This window comes from Anguilla anguilla, chromosome 7, assembly GCF_013347855.1.
Source record: "Anguilla anguilla isolate fAngAng1 chromosome 7, fAngAng1.pri, whole genome shotgun sequence".
Taxonomy (NCBI): Eukaryota; Metazoa; Chordata; class Actinopteri; order Anguilliformes; family Anguillidae; genus Anguilla; species Anguilla anguilla.
The window spans coordinates 3,765,555-3,788,392 of NC_049207.1; the positions used below are offsets into that span (position 1 = coordinate 3,765,555).

Genomic DNA, 22,838 nt, shown 5'->3' on the forward strand with positions numbered 1-22,838 from the left:
CAGCAGAGGAGGCCCACCTGCTCGCTCAGCGTGCTCGCTCTCTCGCTCGTTCATGCTCTGTTGATGACGGAGACGCGGTCGCCCCGTCCCGTTCCACGCTGAGGTCACGTCGGGGGGGCCGCGACACGGTTCAGCGACATGCCGAAATGGCGGGAGATCGATGTTCGAAGAGCCGGCGACCGGTTTTTCCGACAGGGAGTCCGAGGCCTGCGAGCTACGCGGCCATCGATGTGGTTCGGAGGAGCCCGTCAGCGGCTGCTGAGAGAGCATGGACGGGCGCGCACCGCTGGGGAACGGGAACAGAACTTTGAGGGCTTGTTTGAGGATCTGTGCGTTGGGAAGTGCGGGAACGTCCTTGAATCGCATCTGGGACAATTTTGTAAAAAAAGAAAAGCAACAAAGAAAACGAGGTGTGACATCACACACTTCTTTTATCTTCCCGTGTTTTTAGCTGTAACTGAATTATATTTGCAGGCCAGGGATGATCTCGATTTAAAAACATTGAGTTTTTGGCCCTTTGGTCTTCCTCGGAAGTATTATTCTTATGAAGGGCAAGAACATATCTCTATTAAATTAGAGTTTAATGTAGATATTTTAACCCCAAATGAGAGAGTGTTGTGCTTTCTGCTCTGAAGATCCAAGTAGATTTTAAATTGCACCTGACCACTGACCTTTTCCCCTAGCTTGGAACTATTTAATGCCAGAAAAAAAATTATTTTGCTCTTTTTCTATCTCCAAAATAAATTCTTTAGAGAGAAATGGCCCCTTTAATCGGCCTCTACGGAGTTAAAACATACGAGACTAGTTAAATGACATATTTACCAGTTGGTTACCTAAAAGAGAATGGTGAGTTTTTTTCCCCACTGCAGGTTTCAGGGACAACATGTTCATTTATGTAATGGGCCTCTTGCTTTTTTTTTTCCATCTTGGGCAATACTATAACCCAGCCCGTAATCTCCTCTTAACAGGGATAAGCACTGAATGCCTTGGAGCTGGAACAACAACAACTTAAATTATGGCGGTTGCCACGTACTTACTTGCGGTTTGGGAGATAATCTCTGGCAATCTTTCACAAATTAGCTTTGTTACACACATTTTCCGGGAAGCCCAGTCAGGCTGGACCGTGGATAATAAGCTTGAGACGCTGATAAGACCGCGCTTGGAAACCACCCAGAGCTTTCCTGTTAGAGAAGATCCCCACTATATATTCCACATTTGCACGTTTTTAATGACTCTGAGCTGCCGGTCGACCAGCGTAACAATTCTACAATTGTATTACAATGGAAAGAAAGGATTGTGGTTTTTTGCAAATATTACTATGAAGAGAGATATTGTTATATATTCCGGAAATACACATGCTTTCTTCTGCATTCTTCTGAACATTGAATGGCTATGAATGCTTATTAATGTTGTGAATGCTGTTATAATAAGCGATGAGTCATGCATTTATGACATAATATGCAGCGTGTTTCATATGCATGCCACCTAAGAGTTACCTCGGTAATTTCAGCTTCAGTGTAAAGTTAGCTTTGAATCCGTGCATTCCAATGTCAGTATTACGGTGACTGCTTGGCGTGTGGGTGGGTGATTTCTGATTGGATACGCAGTTTGTCCTGATCCACGTGCTCGGTGAAGACAATAACATGTTGTCAGTGCAGTCCTGGATGATTGGCACAGAAAGGAGATGCACTGGAAAACAGGGATATGAGCTCTGCAATTAGGGCACCGCAGGCAGTAACTGAAGTCAATGGTCTGACTGTTAATGCAGAGAGAGGAACTGAGGAGCAGCGCACCTTCCTGTCTACGCAGAGGATACATCACGGTGGCGGAATTATCTCTAAAATCTGGTCTAACATGTCTGAGAGATCTATCGTGGAGTCTGCCTCGTCGAAGACGTCATCCTGTCCAGCACACGAGTCATGTGACACGTGGGCAAGCGTATCTGAGACGTATGAAACGCGTGAAACCTGGTCTAGCACGTCTGGGACGTAACATCCACTCCAGCACCTCTGAGACACACATCAGGTCTAACATTTCTGAGACATCTATCAGCAGGTTTATTCATCTTGTTCACCAGTATTGGCTGATTGTTAAAAGAAGAATGCAGAAGAAAAGTGCACTATTATAGGACAATAACTGCTATCAGTCTCCTTACATTGATATGTAATTAAAGCAGATTGACAGCAGTTTATTGTCGTGTAATAGTGTACATTCTGTTCTACATTTCTATGCTCCCTCAGCCATCTGGCTTTGGGGCGATTAACCAAATCAAACTTCACTGATCTGGTCAGGAGAGGTGGGATGACACCATCAGCAGTTTACAATGCGAGAGGAGGAGGTTTCTGCAGTCGTTTCTTTAGGGCCCCATCAGACCCACGACATTGACAGCTGGACAGACGTCTGGAGACAACGGACAAGCTACAGCACAACTCCCCACCACAAGGGCCCAGGGACCATTGATTCTGCTATTAAGTCTGGAGTAACACGAGTGAATCGATTATTCATTGGACCGCCTGAACGCGAATCCTTCCCCTTGCGCCGGAGGAACAGAACGACCAGTCCAGTTGTGTACTGTCAACTAGGGCTCTTGAGGCCTGGAATTAAGGCTTCCTTTCCAAATTCATTCATTTATTTTTTTGGAGATAAATGTTACAGATTTCCTAACAGTTATGATTTGATGTTCCTGGCCTTGGTGAATAGTCGATTTGCGCCCATTTATTGAAGGGGCAGTGAGTTTTATTCCTGTCCAACATGTCAGGCTTATTCGCGTGTGTCATGATTGAGGAACTTCAGGGAAGTGAGGAGATACCTGGCTGATAGAGCCTGTGCTCACAGTCTCAGTTACAGTTAATCCAAGTCACAGAGACGCAGTCACAGTCAGAGATTCCCTGGCCGCCTGTTTGCAGGCTCAAGCAAACAAAAACATCTCTGAGGGTAAAAATTAATGTTCACTCCCTTGGTGATATTCTGTAGAATGCATTTAATCAATTAAACACTTGATTGAAGCGCTCCCTTGGTTGTCAATACAAGACAAGGAACCGAGCCTCATCATCGCATTCTCAAGATTACAAAAAGTGATTGTTTTATTAATTTCCCAAGACAGCCACATGAATGGTGTCTAATTATTCATGTCGTGAGTAAACACGACCACCCAGTCGTTTCTAATGATTACAGTTTGAGAAATGAATAATGGTGCAGACAAAGAGAAGAAGAAATATACGGAGGTTCTGAAAGACATCCCATCATGGTTTATGTCAAAACAGAGTTGGACAATAGAAACCAAAATGGCAGCTGGCAGGCTGGTCTACACTGGAATTACATTAAATGAATTACTTCAAAGAGAAGTATGACCTTAAAATGTGACATTAGAAACAATATTGAACATTGACCGAGATGCAACTAAATTAAATATAAATCAATCAATTAATCTCTCGTGTAATTAGGTGTTCGGCAACAGTTTAGACTTCACGGCGAGAAGGAAATCCTGGGTATACAGAAGTAACCGCAACAGATGAAAAATGATCCATGCCGTGTTTCTGCGGAATACACGCACATGCGCATTTCATGTATATGCGTGTTTAGATCACATTACATTTATTTGGCAGACGTTTTTTATCCAACGCAACGTACAGAAAGTGCAGACCGAAGATCACTGGAACAGCCAGAAAACACAAGTCCGATAAGGCACAATACTCGTTATGTAACAGTCATTCATAGCCCGCCATGAACCCCATTAAGTCCAGTTCATACAATAAGCATAGGATGTTTAGAAAACTGGTAAACTCAATCCCGAGGATTTTAGTCTTTAACGGTGTTTTTAAACTCTGCATTGTTAGGATAGGGTCGCCTACTCACTTCAAACACACGTTTTGTTTATATTTTGTTTCTTTGATTTGGCACGCACTGCGTCATTAACAGCACGCAGCAGAAGGTTTAAAAGACCGGCCGACAGGAAGGGGCGGGGTTCAACTGAGTTTGTTTGCGCGGCAAAATTTGAAGAACCGAACGGCCGGAGATATGTTTGTATTGCGCGGTTCGGGGCAAAATGTTACGAAAATGGAGACCTACAGGAGGGTTTGCGTGGCTGACGGCCTTTTGGAGAGGTAGCCCCTCGGGTGATCCAATTTTGTTACTGTTTTTTCTGTGTGCGGATACCGTCTGTTTGTGGGAAGGACTCTTCGAGGAACACCTGCCGACTCTTTTCCGTCAGTGTGCTGCCTCGCCATTGCCTGCATTTTTTATTTATTTTCTGATTATTTGTTTGTTTGACTTTTCACGAAATCTAATTAAGGCAAATGAGAAATAATATACGCCTAACTGCACTGACCAGGAGGCCTGGAGGCAGTGCTGGTCCAGCCCTACATGGACGTCTTCCTCTCCACCGGTAAGAGGGGAGGGGATACATGCACTTGAAAGAGAACACTTTACACCGGCCAATTCAAGTCACATTAAAAATCAGAAGCAATAAAAACTAATGAGAGAAAACGACATGTCTGTTTCGGGAAAAGTCCGATTTGGAGATCTGGACTTGATCTGGATCTGGGCTGTGACACGTCGAGTACAGAATCAGCTGTCCCTTCTTGAAGAACTCGCGAACCGTGAGCAACTCTGAGCGGTGAGCTTACTTTGATTAGGTGCTTAGACAGATGGAGTGGATATTAACTGAGCTCTACATCATGTTGATTGACAGCTATAATGGGCTCAGCGGATGAGTCGAACACATTGCATGAGTGAGTCTGTACTCTGCATCTGTACAGCTTTCATTGAAAATAAGAAATTAATGTATGAATGAATAATGGCACCAATGTCATTTAAGGTTTTCTTTTTTCTGTTTGATATTGGACAAACTGGTTTCCCATATTGAACGACATGCAGTGGAAGTCAGACTGCTAAATGCCACACACTTTGTGCAGTGCTTTAACTGCAGTCTTGAAAGGGTTTTGTATTCAGTTCATTTAATACACTTTTATACATCAAATCTGTCCCTGTTCCAGTCCGTAAATCATTTCTAAAACCATTTCAACGTGTTCCAGTGCTTAATTTAAGTCAATGATCGGGTAAACGGTTCACACGCCTGGTTTTAAAGGCCTAAACTCGGTTCTGGTGGAAAAAATTAAACAAATAAATAAGCAGCTAATAAATATTTCGTCTTCCATGACTGGAGTTGTGTATCCTTGCATTCAATATTTTGCAGTCAGAATGTGTGGGCTGCATAACATGAAAACAAAACCTTAGTTGGTGTGAACATTTGAAAGTAACATTTTTTTGGACGCAATGCAAACCATTGGGATTTTAAGGAGATTCCATGCACTTCTATCTCACTATTGAATTGTTTTCACAGATTTAAAGTGGCACCTAAAGCCACGCATCTCAAAGCGAATTTTTTTTTTTAACACAACGCCGTTGGTAATGATCCCGCACTTGCAAAAAATCGGCGACATGATTCGGGGTGTAACAGCGCCGCGCGCTGCGCAGGGCTACAGCTGCACGCGGCGAGCAGGCGGTCTGCGTTCCGGGGTTGAGCACTTCATTCAGCGCGGCTCGCGGTCTGTCCGGGAATAGATGAGCTCAGTGCACGGACTGGAAGAAGCGACTGCCGCCGCCGTCTCTGGAGTCCGCATTTTTGCTTATGTTCGTGGATACTGATTTTTTTTCTTTCACCCGCCTCCCCCGACATTGGCTTTATCTGGAAATTGCATCTATTCCGGAGAATACGTCGCCGCGGAACACTGCTGTTTAGTAGGTGTCTTTTCTATATTTTGGGGTTTCCTGTCTTAGTGTCTCTGTTGCTTATGCTTTTTTTAAAAACAAGATTGACCAGATGTTGCAGTTGCATCTTTGCACGAATTGACTGAAAATGCAAAGGAGAATTGCAAACACCTGTGCCATTGACCATGCGTGCCATCTTCGGGGGCTGAGGATCCAGTGGGAAGGGCTTTTTACCTTTGGAAAATTATATACGGCCAATCTTGTGTACCAGTCGTCACATTTTTAGATATTGGTATTCGATCTCATATAGCGTGGAGCACGTGCGCTTTTTTTGGTGGTGGTGCACTCTTTCAGTGGAAAGCTGAATGAATGATTACATTAAAATATCGTATCACCTGAACCGCTGAGACTGAACAGGTAAACATTCCAGTTAAATGCACGCGAAGCTTTCTGGATCTACAACAGGCAGAGCGGCGAGTGTGAAACAATTTAACGTATTTTAGAATTGTGTGGGTTCAAATGCATGCGAAATCGATTTCTTGTTTTTTTTACGCTGCTTGTTGTTGCCTACGCAACTCCATGCACTATTTTATCTATGGTCCTTCAGAGAACAATAGTGTTAAAATGCGTCTTTGATTAACTACTGGCACGAGATTTTTTTTTTTTGTTACAGTGCGATGCCAGTGATGCGCATTGCCACTGTCTGGTGTCACCTAGAGTGAGAAAAATCGCAAGACGCCACAGAAGGCGAAGGAACTCCTCACACGTAACCTCCTCCTCTGCGAGCGCGAGGTCTCTGTGACGCTCAAAACTCACTGGCGTTAATGTGTGCGAAGGTTTGCAAAATAACTATCCGACACCTCCAGAACATGTGAAAAATGGTCCGGGTTCCCTTCCTGACTCGCCGGTGTTCGCGGTGCTGTTTTCTTTTAATACGCCGTGTCTGCACCTGGATACGACGCCTGTGCAAGTGACATTTTCAAGTTTACGTGCAAGTGTATGAGAGAGCCTATATCTGCTTCAAATTAATTAATTTACGTATGCCCGAGTGTCATTCATTGCCTCATTGATCCGTTGACCCAGTGAAGAATTGGTCGGCGAGTTAAGGGCTTAGTTCAGACAGATAACGTGCATGTACAGAACGATATGGATTACACGCTCTTTACACGTAGTAATCTGCCTATGCGCAGTCCTTAGTCAGTAAATAGTTGTTCAAAGAGAATCTAGCATTTCCGATCCTGTTTTCTTAATTGATTTCTTACTGACCTTTAGAATGCTTTTTTTGACTAACAGATAAGGTCTGTTTGCCAAGTCATTGAAACAAGCCCAAAATCATCCATCTATATGGAAGAGGTGTATGGTTTCCCTCCCTGTAGGAGACCTTGTACACCTTGGTCTGGAGAATGACACTTTAATAAGTTTAGTCTCTTTGGTTTATCGTGTACATTAATTTACCTTGATTACAAGTACCCCCTCCGACACGTAGAAAAGTTGAAAACCTCTAGGCAGTCATAGCAGCCTGCGTTCTGTTACAACAAACTGATTCTGATTGAAATTCAATTGGCCGCAGCTGAAAGGTTGATAAGATTACTCCAGGATCATTGTCATTGTAGTCCTGCTTTCAGCCAGTGAACTTGGCCATCAGACCGGGGGTAGTGAACCCTGACTGATTTGACAACCTCTCCCTCTGTTCGCCCGTACCTCCTCCCCTCTTCTCTCCCCAAAAAGAAAATGTCAACGCTCCATTTTCTTTACCGCTTCATTTATCCAGGTCTCTGTTCCCATCAGTTGTTCTTTTAACCAATTTCGTTTTTTCTTTCATCGTTTTCCCCCTCTCACACCCACCTGTTTCCAACATGTTTTTTAAAATTTATTCTGTCCATCCTCTTCTTTACCCCACTCTGTGTAGAGAGGTCTCACTTGTTCACCCTACACTGGGCTCAAAGCATGGTGCTTTAACTTCAATCACTGTATCTGTGTGTCAGCTATTGATTCCTGTGACATGGGCCCTGCTTGAATCAGCACACTTGCCTACTATTGAGTACACAACTTGTATGCAATGTGTATACTCAGTAGTAGGCAAGTGTGCTGATTCGGACACAGCCATGTAGTCTGCACCTGACTCTGATCTCCCTCCCCTAAACCAGCCAGTGCCCAATTGTGTGCCACGGTGGGCCAAGAGGTTTCATTCCACCCAATCAGTACACCTGCTGGCTCCACTAATTAACACACCTTCAGCAGAGAGTAAGGAACAAATTAGTGAAACAGCAGGTGCAGTGATTGGTTGCTATGAAAACCTGCGTACTCTTAGCCCTCCAAGGCCCACAGCTGGACACCACTGGCCCAAACCAAACCACAGTGGACTCGAGTGATTCCACAGTCTTTGTTTAACCGGACATTGTGATGTCATAAATGGTCATCAGGCAGTCACAGCATCAGTCCTTCAATAGAAGGATCGACTCTCAGATTTCATTGAGAGCTGGATGTAAGACTCCTGTTCAGTGAGGGCCTAACTGTTGTCAATTGTGACATCACTCATGGGCAGGGGCATGGTGCTTATGAAACTTGATCAGAAGGTTGCGGGTTCCAATCTTAAATGGAGAACTTGTGCAAAGGCACCAAACCTAAGTGGCTTCATTAATAATCTACTCGTATAAACATGTCACATAAATATATAAAAAAGTAACACATCTGTCAAATGAAGACTAATGTAATTCTCTCTGCAGTAAGGATGTCTGGAGAGCAAATATTATTATTCTAATTTATGCCTTCTGAGCAGTATGACTGTATAAATTGCTTATAATTTTTTGTCTCTTGTAATGCATTTCTAACATGTTTGGATTATCTTATAGAGATGATGTATAAATGGTTTGAAATCTCACTTAAAAGTGTCGGTTTGTGTCAGATTTAATTCAGACATGTTTTATGCACGTGCTATCGAGCAGGGGTAGCATTGATAAATTCTTTTGTGATTGGAGAAATCTGTTTTGATTAATGATGTCTGGAGTGCTAGCTGGATGGGAGCCATTGGCCACTCTATTGCATTAGCATGGAACCGACTTTGTGATTTAATTGCTGTGTCGTACATATTAATAAGTTTGTCCTTGCCTCTCTCCAGTGTTGCCAAGTTCGCTTATAAAACGTGACTTTCGACTTTCCCCAAAGTCGCTTCAAAAAAATAAGTCGCAGGTTTGCGGTTTTTTGGGCTTATATAACAAAATATGGCCACTTATTTTGAAGTGTAAGAAATGACCCCTTTGACCCCCCCCCAGTTCTCAGTTGCTCTTTCGTTTATTTTGGGGTTGTTTCTGACTACAAAGTCACCCGTTTGTCTTGCGAAAACTGGTGCCTACGCTGCTTCTCCTCTCTGGTTGCATGATGCAAGCACTTTAGTCTTATTGGAGAAATACCAATATTCAAGCTTCACCACCAGCCAGCTTTGTCACTTGTAGGAAATTTAAGGCCCAGATTTGATATTGCTGAAGTACACTTTGCCTTTAACCTTGACAAAAAAATAATGTAAGTGTTCTATTATTCATTGCTTGCATGATATCAGTCCAGAGGTCAATGAAATTGATTAAAAAGGGTTTGCATTGGGATAGAAACAACTTTTTTTTTGTTTTTTGTTTTCAGAGTTATGGCTCAAAGCATCATGTGGCAAGGCTGAAATTTGGACCCACTTCTAAAACAGCGAATTTTATATCACAAATGCTTTGGCATTGGACGCCTGGCTGAGATTGATTCTGTGCTTGTCTTTGAAACTCTGTTTTTTGCTCCTGGGGGAAAAAAAAAGTATCCAATTCAATTAACTCCCCTGCCTGTTTTAAACGTGGGTGGAAAAAGTAGAGTTTAGTTCTGAAGGTGCAAATGGACAAACAGAATGGTGGAGCTTTTCTTAAAGGTGATTTTGGGCTCTTTTGAGGTCAGACAAGCAGGGAATGGAAGCCCGGAGGGGGGTTGGGGGTATTGAGTAAAACCCAGAACAGCTCTTTTTACTCCTGTTCATATTTCAGATTTGGGCTTGTTCTGGCTTTTACTCCGTGCAGTTATCCAGCTAACTCTGTAATCCTGCTTTGTGAAACAGGGCCCAGGGGGGTATTTTATGAAGCGGGATTACTGAGTTAGCCAGATAACTGCACAGAGTAAAACCTGGGAACAGCTCTTTCTACTTCAGTCCATGTTCCACATTTGGGAGAGTTCCGGGATTTACTCAGCGCAGTTATCCAGCTAACTCTGTAATCCTGCTTTGTGAAACAGGGCCCCAGGAGAGCCTCGTCACTGGGAGAGAGCTGCGCTCACTTGACTTGCAGACGCACTCTTTGATGCCCGTAAGTGGGGTTGTCATGACGGATAATGTGCTGCACCTCAGCCTTCTGACCCCACGCCCCGATGATCACACACTGAAACCAAGAGGATGAAATCCCTGGGGAAAGTCATTGTTGAGGTTCTTTGATCTTTGTATGCCTGGCTCCAATTGGTGCTTGAAGTGCATTTTGGACTGCAATTAACCTCCAGTTAATTTGAATTCTGCTACAGAAGAGGGGCCAGTATTTGTTTGGCGGAATCTATATTAGACTTTTATTTATTACAAGGAACATGGACAGGGTACTGAATATTTTCCTTGAAGTCGGACTGTTTGTTGGTCAGCCGTGTCTCAGTGATTTTAAGTAAAGACAAAATTACAATAGTGACTAAAAATATCTTACCATACCATGGGAGGGTTTATTGTCATTTGTCTCCCTTTTGGAATTTCCGACTGTACAAACTCCAAAATAAATAAATAAATTGTCCACATTGACCTGTATCGTGGGTTCAGGCGGATCGATGTTGAGTGATGACATGAACACTTTTCCACCCGTGATAGATCAGCGTTTTGTACTCACTGAATCACCGGGCGCTGGTGTCATCAGCGCTGGTGTGCGTTGGAATGCTGTCATCCCCATAGGCTGAAACCCTATAGGGTGACTCTAGAGCCAATCGTGGATCAGTTAGCTCTGGCACAGTCCAGCTTCCATACCATGCTGTGGGGCCCATCCCACGCTCTAGATCAGTGATCTTCATTCCTGGTCCTGGTGAGCCAAAGGGTCTGCTGGATTTTCTTACTCACTACATGATTGATCAATTAAAGCAGTTGATTACACAGGTAGGTCACCTCACCTGGTTCCTTGGGTTTGAATTGGTTTCTGATATTAAGGTGAAAACAGAATCCAGCAGACCCTGCGGCTCTCCAGGACCAGGAATGAAGATCACTGCTCTAAATCAGTGCTTTAACAGGATGAGCCACTCGGCACTCCCGGTGAGGTCGCGTTTGACTGTGGCAGGAAATGACAGTTGTTTGTGGCGTTTTTGTTTCCAGTGAATAATAGCTTTCTGGTTCTCAGGCAGGCCAGAGCACGAAATAAAGAGCCAGGCCTCCTCCAATGTGCTATTCCAATCACAGGCGGCGTCCAGCCACCTGGGAATGGCTATTTGGTGTGAATGAGCAAACGCGCATCCTGATGATGTGATGGGAGAGACTGATAGCCTAATCATAGCAGGCCTGACCGGAGGAGTGTGTTCTGAAAGGGAAATTATGCTCAGTTGGAGAAAGGAGTATTACATTTAGGCTTGGTTCTTTGCATTGACTGGAGGCGGGGGTTTGTGTGTGTGTGTGTGTGTGGGGGGTGTTGGGGGGGGGGGGGGGTGTTTAGGGTTAGGTGTTAGGGTTGCTCTTAATTTTAGACCATTAACCAGGTAGGGCAGTAGTGATCTGACCTGGTCAGGTTTGTCGTAATGTTAAACTGACCCCCCAATTTAGCCTTCTGCCCTCTTTCTGCATCTCTCCCCTCAACCACCCCCACCCCCACTCCCAGATCCCACCAGCCCTGTAATGATCATGGGGGTGGGGTGGGGAGGAGGTACTGCGCCTCCAAATTGTGTCATGTCACCTGCTTGCCCCTCCTCCTTTCCGCATGTACTGAACAGCCAATGAGCATCGCTCTCTGTGGACTGGAGCACTCTGCTGCTGCCGGGGTTCAGAATGGAACAGAAGCCTTGAGTGTCCATAAAGCATAATGGAGGCCTTCCTTCAGCTCCTGGCTTTTAATACCAACACATAGATCAGCAAACCACAACATGAACGCAACGTTGATACAGCGAGCGCGCCTGCCACCATCAATACTCATTGCTCGTCTGGAGAGTGACATTCCCGTCTTTAAACCTGAAAGAGCGGGGGTGGAGAAAAATTGATTCTTGAAGCAGTTTTCTTTTTTCATTTATGTATTTTTTTTTCCTGACGAGTGGCACATATGAACTTATGAGGAAATGGCAGCCGGTGCACTGAAGGATCAAACATAAAGGGTTCAAATAGCTTTGACTGCCACTGTCTTAATGCCCAGATTTATGGACTGTTTTTCCAGTTTTTTTGACAGAACTGCCACAGGTTGTTATACACTTTTGTGATAGTCAACACACAATCCTGTACCAGTATCTTCAAAGTGAGGGGAATATTGCAATGGTAAAAAGCTGTCTAGCGATCTAGACTTTGTGCGGTTGTGGGCTTTTTTAAATGTCAGCATCTGATCTCACTTTCTCCAAAAAAGTTGTTTGTTTGTGCTCTTGTATGTGGTGTAATGTAGAGATGGAATGCACAGGCAAAAGGTGTTTGTTCCAACGGGGCAAGCAAAGAACTTTCCTCTCCAGAACAATCTTTGCGACATCCATTGTAGTAATACAGGAAGAAATAATGCTTGCCAATACCCCAGCCCTTTGCATAACAGGAAGTAAAAAAAAAACAAAAAAAAACAAAAACAAATGTCCTGTAGTCCAGGCTGAATAGGCTGTTGCAGAGGGGCGTTGCTGTTGAAGATTGGCATAGTGTGGGTCCAACAGTGGTGTGCCAACCAAAGCTAGAGATCAGTGCTGGCTGAAATCGTTTAATCTTCAATTCAGTTTGTAAAAGGGCGTGGCTGTTGAAGATTGGCATAGTGCGGGTCACACAGTGGTGTGCCAGTGGAAGAAACTGGTGTTCAGTGCTGGATGAAATCATTTAATCTTAGCTCAGTTTGTAAAAGGGGCGTGGCTGTTTGACGATTGGCATAGTGCGGGTCAAACAGTGGTGTGCCAATGGAAGCTAGAGATCATTGCTGGCTGAAATCGTTCAATCTTCGTTCAGTCTGTAAACTGCTGAGGTGTTCCTGAAACCCAAGAGCGAAACTAACTGCTCCTTTTGCGGCCCGGTAGAAAAAAAAGGATTTTAAAAATAAATTAGACATTTTGTAAAGAGGACGATGACCTAAAGTGAAATATAGACCAGCACCCAAGGGATGAAAATGGGGGGGGTGTGAGGGTTCTGTGAAGTAGCTCAAGCTCAGCTAAAATTTCTGCTTTTAGGGGAGCTGAGTGTGAAGCATGGAAATATTAACATGACGTGCTCTTATAAAGAATTAAACTGCTTGTCATTATTCAGTAGCCTGTATTTCTGGGAAATTGGGATATTGCACACTAAAGTTTTCTGAATTTATACTGCTGTATTTTACCATTTAAATCTATAAATCAACAGGTGGCGTTGAGCTTGAATTAATTTTATTCAGTATTTTTCAATTCGATAGCATTTTCCTGGCCATCACTGTTATTTATTGTGCCAGTGACACAATTAGCTTCTTAATTGTGAACAGAAAACGGACTCTATGGATTCTCCTCCATTCAGTTAGATTGCAGCCACTTTCCTTAGCGTGTTCCAACTGGAAAGCATTTCAAACGCAGTTAGAAGCGCGGAGCCTAATTGATCTTGTCCTTTAACAGCTCCGTTCGGATGACATTGAAGAGAAGGTAGACCGGTATAGGTTGACCTATAGTCAAGTCAAAAGCCAATTTAAGTGTGTGTGACAAGTGCCATTAAATCAAACAAGACTTTTTTGAGGGGTTCAGTCAAAGTGGTCTTCCAGCCCAAGGACTCACCTTAATGCTTATAAAGATTGAAAATCCAAGAAATGGGAAAAGGTGCCGTCCGAACAGTTCTGTACCCATGCTGGTGACAGGAGCTGTTTGATGAACTGCAAATAATTTATTTGCCCATCACCAACCACCGTACACAGCTGGTTTGATTTCTCTTGGTAAAATATAACAAACGTAAATAAAAAAATGTTATATGAACTGAGGAATGTGACATTTCTGCAGTTTTATAGGGTTAATGCAAATAACTTTTAATCTTTTAATTTTTTCACACTGCTCTCTAGTGATGGGGGGATAGGATATGCAGAAAAATTATTGAAAATGAATTGTTTATTACGTGAATTGGTCTAACATTGGTCTATATGTGAAAGTAAGAATGAATTATTTGGATAATTATTTTGGCACAGTAGTTCGAGGTCCTTGGTTCGAATCCTGGGGCCAGGGGCTTTCCGAAGGTCAGCATGTTCTCGGTTTGTGCTCCCGCAGGGACCTGGTCTGACCAGTAGTGGCCGCTAGAGAGCAGAGAGACCAGCGGAACTAGCTGGCTCACCGCCCTGCTCGTTTCCCTGGCAAGGCTGAGCCAATGGTTGCCTCGCCAATGCGAACAACTGCACGAGCGGGAACTTGAGCACGCTCAGTCTCGCTTTTCGGGTGGAGCAGCTTTACAGCGTGAGCCCCCCCGGAGGTCCCGTGAGGCAGGGTTCTGGGACGTGCCCTCGGGAGCTTGGCGCTTGCCTGCCAGCTCTCAGGTAGCGGACGGTGCCGCCGTCGCGCCCATTCAAAATGCATCCGTCTTCATGAAGCTCTAAAAGTGCCATGCATTTATAATGTACATTATACACAAGGGACCATTCATCAGTTCCTTGAAAGACGGTCAGGATGTTTCTCTGCAGACTAGTAAGTTTTCTCTCATCAATATTCATGTAGGATTGGCTGTGTAAAATAAGGGGGGGGGGAATTCACTGCCTGAGAAATTGAGGGAAAGCAGATCTCTTGGCAGCGAGTTATTTGCACAGTAAGAAGGGGAGTTCCACGCTGTGCTTTGTGTCAATCAAATGATCCTTTTGAATGATTAATCCGGGTCCCACGGAAGAGTCAAATATCAAAATAGACGTGTGAATCCCAAGTATATGATTTTGAGACTGGTAAATGGTAAATGGACTGCATTTATATAGCGCTTTTATCCAAAGCGCTTTACAATTGATGCCTCTCATTCACCCATTCACACTCACACACCAACGGTGAAAGGCTGCCATGCAAGGGACCAATCAGCTCGTTGGGAGTAGTTAGGGGTTAGGTGTCTTGCTCAGGGACGCTTCGGCACGCCCAGGGTGGGGGATCGAACCGGCAACCCTCCGACTGCCAGACAGCCGCTCTTACCTCCTGAGCTATGTCGCCCCCATGATACCCCGGTATAATCACAATAAGTGTGCCACATTTTGAGATTTGGAGTGCCCAAGCTGCAGTGTAATTTTTCATCTCAAGCGAGGGTATAACACCCGAGACTTCTCAACCTGAAAAGGGTCTTTGAACTAATCCATCCGCTCTCGTCAGGCTTGCAAATTGGTCTCCTAAATGTGTTCCGTTGTACCCTTTTTTGCAACTCCTGGATTTCTATTGTCCGATTTTATTTTCATCAGAAAGAGGCGAACAGTCCACATGAATTTCGCCTGGAAGTCACCTTTAGGTATGACAGCTATTCAGTGAGGCAGCGTAGACGCGATGGTGGAGAACGCACTGCCCTGCAATTCGGCTCCTCGAGGTCTCAAACCGCGACCTCAAAAAAACGGAGCGTACTATTGCTAAATTTATTTTTGCTGGAATTTATTTTTGAGAATCGCTAAGGGAGGGCATAATTGTATTCACTTGTATGCCTCTGAATAACTTATCTTTTCAGAAAAGAAAAATAACTTGTTGAAATCTTTTTCTCGGAGCAACTGCATTAGCATGGCAAGGACATAATATTCCAAATATTCCACATTTTTTTAGCGTGCAGTGTAGCTCATTAACTCTGTTGTTTGTTCTATGCAGCCTTTGTCATATCCAGGGTGTGGATCATTTTGGAGGGTGCCGTGTGTGTCTGGACATCTCGTTATGAACTGAGGGGAATCATTTCTCGCCAGGGGCCCGATGGGCTCATTACCTGCGAAATGCCACTTAGCAAATGTGCGATAGTCAAAGCAGCGTTTTTACGAGGGGCCTGCTTTACTGCCTGCATGTGGGAGCCTCAGACACCACCTGAAATAGAGAGAGAGACAGGGAGGGACAGAGAGAGAGGGACTGAGAGGAGGGGGGGAGGGAGGGAGAGGGACAGAGAGAGGGAGAGAGAGAGAGGGAGTGAGGCAGGAAGAGAGGGAGAGGGAGAGAGGCAGGTAGAGAGGCAGGGAGAGTGAGTGAGTGAGAGGGAGGGAGGGAGGGAGAGAGAGAGAGATAGAGAGAGAGAGAGAGAGAGAGAGAGAGATAGGGAAAGAGATGGAGAGAGGGATACAAATACAGAGAGTGAGAGAGAGGGAGAATGGAAGAGAGCGAGAGGGATACAGATACAGAGTGAGAGGGAGAGAGGGGGAGAGAGCATAGTAGAGACGTGTGAGAGATGCATCGCTGGACACCGAGGGAGGAAACGCAGGACCGTCCGCAGCAGCCTGTGAGGATTTAGCACTTTTCCGTTTGAGCGTGCAGGGTGCAGGGTGCAGGGTGCAGGGTGCAGGATTTAGTCTCGCGAAGCAGATGCTTAAACTGCTGAAAGCAGCAGAGGTAAAGATATTCTGCACAGCAAGAAAAAAAACCCCCAGAAAAACTCCCCCTCCTCCTCCTCGCCAGAGTCCTGCAAGATGCTGCTTGGCCAGACATTTTTAAGAGTAATTAACTGGAGGAAAACAATAGCATGTGCCTGAAAGGCCCCTCGTCCCGTCCGCCGTCTCGCTGATCTGCCTGACCGGCTCTTCGGAGTCATCGCTCATCCCATACAGACTGCTTTGCTTTGCCCCCCCCCCCCCCCACCCTTCCCCATTGTGCCCTCCCCCCCCATAGCACCACCTCACTGGCTTTGAAATGAAATGCCTGCATTTTTATAGTTTTTTGGTCTCTGGAGAGGATGCGTTCCATCACAGTTTCCACCACAGTGTGTGTGGTAATTCCAAACTATGCGCTGGAGCGGGAGACCCCCCCCCCCCCCCCCCCCCTTTTAGGTACAGCAATCAGCTGCCCACCCTCCTGAAAGTTGCACTTTTTGGGGGGCTGGTATGTAAAACAATCTCCGTTTACGCACCTGCTACTCTCCGCTTGCGCACCTGCTACTCTCCGCTTACGCACCTGCTACTGTCCGCTTGCGCACCTGCTACTCTCTCAAAGGTGCGAACAGCTTTTCTCCGCGCACGCGTTTGCGACCTCCGACCTCATCCCTCCGAGACGGCGGCAGCGGCGGTGGCGGTGATGGTGGCGGGGGAACGGGTGTCGTTCGCGCCTCCTTTCGCACGGCTAAAAGCGGCGTCTTCGCGGGAAGGCGTTTATTTATGCAGGCGCGGCGGGAGGCGCCGTTAGCCTGGAGAGGGCTGATTTTTTGCGGCGCTATGCGTAAGAGAGAGAGCCGTGAATTCGGTTAATATTGCCGCTCGTTCCTCTAACAAAAGGAAGTCGTCGGGAGAGGGAGGGTCCACACGTTTGGCAGCTCTTGATTTTTCACCCGAAAAAGCAGATTAAATCGGTCCCCCCCCCCCCCCACCTCTCCGCGCTCCGTCATCCAAACAGCGAACGGAGAAGCGTTTGATACATGCTGCATGATGGACATTGGTTCTTGCACACGGGAGGTCAACGGGGGAAGCGGCCTACTACATACTACAAGAAAGAGACCCCCCCCCCCCCCGGGAGCCACTTTCATCAGAAAAACGCCGAAAAACGTTTTTCATCTCCTCCAGAAAAAGACGCCGCAGAGGCTGTACCTGCGGCCTGTTTCCACGGCAAAGCCGGTCGCCTGCAATCTGTCACCAGCGGATTTACCGCTTCGGCTGAGCGGCTGTGGGACAAACGCGGAACAACAGGCTCCACATCTGTTGCCTGTACCCTTCAATCAGGCCCAGCTGCTCTCCCAGGGTTTGGGGGGGGGGGGGTGGTGGTGGGGAGGGAAACACACCTACAGTTAGATTGATAACAGATAACGGAATCTGTATTTCAGTCGTTTGCATGAGAATAATACAGCAGAGGGTATACAGTAGTCCTGATGAGCGTGTTGCACTTGCGTACCAGGCTGGTATTACATACTTGTCCATCAAGGAGACTGCGCTGACGCTGTTTATGCAATGCCAGAAAGTGATATTTGAAGGCTGGATATGTGGTTGGAAGAAAACATACAGAAATAGGCATGTCTAAGATTTCTGAAAGCATTTTAAGTGGGAGCAGAGATACTGTGTTTGGGCTGGCTCTATAGGCTCCAATGACTTACCCAATGCTGAGGAGTACCCCCAGCACGCCAACCCCAAACAATCTCCACCCCTGTGGTTGAGGATCCTGGTTCAGGAGTTTTTGTAGCGTTCTTCATTATGACTGAGTCCCCCGTCCCCCCGCCCCCTGCCCCCTGCACCCCACCCCCATCCCCCTTGCCCCCACTGCCCCAATCCCCCCTGTCCCTGTCCCCCCCTGCCCCCCACCTGCCTCTGCCAGCGACCGCAGCCAAACCTCTCGCCCGTTTTTTTCGTCGCCGCGTTTGCCCCGCCAGCCGTTTCCATTGGCACGCGGGGCTGGGGCCCATCTGCGACGGGATGTTTGTAACCATGGCCACAAGGTGCCCATCAGCGAACGCCTGTGTTTACCAGTCGGGCCCGCCATTCGGAAGCTCAGGGGGACGCTGGGCGTGTAAAACACTTCGCCCCTTCGTCTGTTTCCACGGCGCCGCTGTGCTCGTCTTCCCCGATGCTCGGAAACGCTGCTCTCCCATCAGGACGGTTTCCCACCCCGGGGCGGTAAGGAGGGCTGCATTTCCCTGCTTAAATTCCTCCCGGTCCTCCCCTTTGTAGTTCGTCCTGGGAGGCTCCAGTCCCGTAAATTCCTAATGCTTTAGCTCTGTGATTTTTAAAAATCCTTATCCTCGTATCCAGGAGAGGAAAAAAACGCCATGCGGAGAATTACCTGTTTGTAGGTGGACCAGCGCAGCAGCGCTGACATTTAGGAGCCGTCTGTCTGAGGCGATTTGGGCGACTTCAAAGATCCTGGATTATTGAATTATGCTGCTGGTTTTCCATGCAATCAGCGATGTAGCGTGTGACAAATTCTCCCACTTCTTTACAGCACTTTTTGTGTGGTTTAACGACTTTTAAGCAAATTTAATAAACATGCTGGAAAATTATTCTAACAATTTAAATGTGGTGCCAGGTACAGTATGTATCAGGTGGTGAAATGGAGCACAGTGAGATTTTATTTTATTTTTTGGAAAAGTTCCCCTACTTGCATGACCTTGCAACAGGTAATTCAAAAAAATCCATGCAGGTTGGGGAACTTTCTAAAAAAAAAAAATTGTATGGCCACATATATTGCTCTGATTAGCATTCCAAACTTATCTATCATTATCTACAATGAGATTGTGTTTGGCGTGTAATCACAATACCAGTTTCCAATAGGGTTATTAAAATAGTGTTTAGACAGACTGTAGGAATGTCCAGGTATAATAGAACTGATTTGGATCTGGCGAATGGATACATCATGGTCCGTCTCATCCCTGTCTGTTTTTAATAATGCTTTTTTCCCCCACGTTCAGACACTTCCATTGGATACCCTGCAATTATAAAAAGAAAAAGAAAAGAAAATCTCATGAAGGGAGGATGCAGCTAATCAATCTCAATATTATGCAGTATAAGTATAATGCGCTGTGTGTAGGCTTTTGAATAGCTGTGTGGGCTTCCGCAAGATGAAAAGGGTATTGTGAAGAGCGATAGCCAATCAAATGGCTGGAGAAAAGCAGGAGGTTGTGACAGGTAAATAATATCTCTGTCCATATGGCAGACAGTTTTTATTGCTCGGTAATTAAAAGTTGGCTGACAGAATGTGATAAAGCAAACAGCCGTGCATAATTATGAATTTTAATTAGCGGGAGTGATCATTGTGAATGCTATATTTTAATAATATACAAGTCCTTTTTAAGTGTTTTTTAAGCGTTGTTTTTTTGGAGGCTGATTTGTGCAGAGTATTTACATTAGCACATTTATTTATACGTTTTAAATGTTTTCCCCCTGAGGTGAAATTCTTTTACTTGTGGTAGTAAATAGAAAATAATTTTTGTTATCTGGGCGTCAGTGGTTTTTAAAAAAATTTTTTTTTTTTTTAAAGCTCTTCCCATCCTGCTATTCTCTTATTTCCCGAATTAGGAGCGCCCAGACGTACCATTAGCTCGTGCTGCTGCTGCTGCGGTGTGAATTTGGGGCAGTTCATATTAGCCCAGCTGGAGCAGGTGTGCATGGAGTGCAAAATGAACGGGCCAGTTGGGCCGTTTCAGATTTTTATCGCAGAAGCGAACTGCGGGCAGGCGTTTCTCTGCGTGCTGCTCGGTAGCAAACGGGTCACAGTTTAACAGCACCCGGGGATTCAGTGACAATAGCCAAAGTAGCAATGGGCCAAGGCAACAGACAGTACATGGGGGTTTTTAAGGGGTAGTTTCGTTTGTAGCCTGCTAGGCTAAGCACCGAGGGTTCAGATTTGATGTGAGGAGTTATGGGTAGCCAGTGGAGGAGCTTGGGAATTTTTCAGGAGGCTGTAAACCAGGCGAGCAGCGTCATTCTGGATTAACTGCCGACCCCTGATGGCAAAGACGAGGGAGGCTAGTGAGGAGAGAGTTGCGGTAGTCAAGGTGAGAGGGGCCCAGAGCCAGAAACAGGGTTGAGAGGGGTTTGGATGGATTGAGATGAATGGACGGATTCTGCTGATGTTGTGGAGGAGGAATCTGTACGTCCGGCTCACCAGCGCAGTGTTACATCGGCACTGATGGGAGAGCAGTGTCCTTCCGTCCAGGTCCAGGTCCAGGTCTTTCAGGGCTGGTCACGTAGTTTTAATGAGCTTTCTGTGGTGAAATGTGTCAGTCTGAGATTGCGTGCATTTATGCTGATGGTGACCTGTTATTATGTTTTGGGCACTGGCTACAATGCATCTCCGGAATACAGTCAGGAATACTGGAAGTATCTGCGAATAGTTTTTTTTTTTTTTTATTGGGCACATGTTCCTTTACCGGTGAAGTGTCTCTCTAGTTAGGGGAAAGGTGATAACAGTAAAGTTTATATCCCAATTTTTTAATTAAAAAAAAAAGATTTTGACGGATTCATTTCGCACAATTGTCTATTATTTGATTAATCAGCCACAATGTAAAAGTGCTTAATTGCAGTTAATGGCAATTAACCGGCAATGAGGAGATTAGCTAAATGGATGAAACTGCAATCATATTCAGGCCCAGAAATGCTGTTGATCACACAGAGGATAGAAAACATTAAACACTGCAGCAGGCAGTTTGCATGCTATGCCCACGGAGCTTCGGATCATTTTAAAGTGAACTCAGGTGTGATCCAGGGCTGCAATGAGGGGAGGTAACGCATAATTGCCCATTCAAAGCCAAAGCGCTTCTGCGTCCTCTAAATGTGAACACCGTGTACTTTGAAAAAGGATCTTCTCAAATCGTTTGTTTTGTCAACCCTAATTACCATCATGTATTTTTTATGCCCACTCCCGCCCCCCCCCCCCCCCCCCCCGCCCCACACCACACTTAACAGGGGTTGCTGCTCGCATCATTATGTTTGTTGTTGCTGAGTTGAGCTCACTAGACTTTAAATTAAAAAAAAAAAAAAAAAAAAAAAAAAAAAGATTCGCCCTGCTGTGGCCCGATTGGTCGGATCCCCGAAAGTCGGGGTACGTGAATGGGACGTCTTCCTGAGACCAAGAGGAGTTAACCCAGTCAACCCAGGGCCAGAGTTTTCGGGGGTTGGTGTGTGAATGGGACTCAGCTGTTTAAAAGTAGAGCTGCTCAAGGATTCAAGGGGAACCAAAACACATTTGCAGGCTTTTAACTGCGCAGGTTAATAAGGCTGTGCTTTTCCCAAGAGCAGCACAAAGGCTGGCGTGACAGTGTGGGGAAAACTGATCTCTACTGGATAAAATACGTGATGTTTTTGTCTACAGACCTTCGTCAGATCTGTTGAAGGCTCGTAAACCAAAAAGTCAAGCATTTTATCCGATAGACCGGAAATGTATTTTCCATACGAGAGAGTCACACCTCTCTTTACCTTTATTAGTACTTTAGATTTAGATTTTAGATCACTCTTCTTCTGTAGATAATGTGATGAAATTATTGATGCCATTGAACCTTGCTGTTGATGGATATTGTCATTTATAATGACTAACTTTGACCGTAAGACACAGCTACATGCATTCGCTCAGAGAGCACCTTGCGTGGAGGACTTAGCCTGGGTAGTGCCGTGAATCCAGTCCCAGCATGCCATTCTGCCTGTGTGTCAATCTGAACCCATTTACTGTATATAAAAAATAAAAAAAACTCAGCTTGGGTGTTTTTTTTTCTTCTGTGTAATGTAAGGAAGCAACAATGAGTTTTACTCTTGCCTCTCAGTTCCCACGGTGTCCCACATTGCTTCTTCTAAAACATCTCTGATTGTTTGTGCACGGTAAATTAAGAGATATTAATATTACATTCATATTAAACTCACCAACTGCATGTACTTGCATTAAAGTGTACTACAGATGGTATTTATTGAATGAAAAATGCACATTTATTATTAACCAGATTCCTATAAGGAGTATGCTTAGATACGATTCAGATTAAATATGAATGAGATTAATAGTCTCGCTGACGATATGAAGAAGACCAAAAGCAACGAGTTCATTCTATCGTTTTCAGATGCAGCAGGCACCAGAACTTCCCTGGAGCATCTGCTAAAAATAATATGCGGTAGATGAAGCAACACTCCTGCAGCCAAGCATTATTTTTACGCTTGACCGAGCCATGGCAATTGCTCATTGCTGTCAAAAAGTGTGTGCCTTCATATAACTGGGACTGTTGGCTCTTTCTTTTTAGTTTCTTTTAATTAAATTTCCACCCCAGTGATAGTCCCGATCGCTCAAGGACGTTAGTGTCGTACTTGCTTTGCAAAGCACACCTGCTTTTGCAAACCTTCGACAGAAAGCCGATATCTTGCTTTCTTTCGAAGTCTCAA

At 45.2% G+C, this 22,838-nt stretch overlaps 1 protein-coding gene across 1 annotated transcript in view; it reads left to right on the top strand.

The window, feature by feature from the left end:
- Window positions 1-5,441: 5,441 nt before the first annotated feature.
- Window positions 5,442-22,838, top strand: part of nav3 (neuron navigator 3) — a 277,510-nt gene continuing 260,113 nt past the window's right edge. Inside the window, exon 1 of the mRNA XM_035426721.1 lies at window positions 5,442-5,739. The gene's annotated coding sequence lies outside the window, so the exon portion shown is untranslated. The remainder of the gene's footprint in view (window positions 5,740-22,838) is intronic.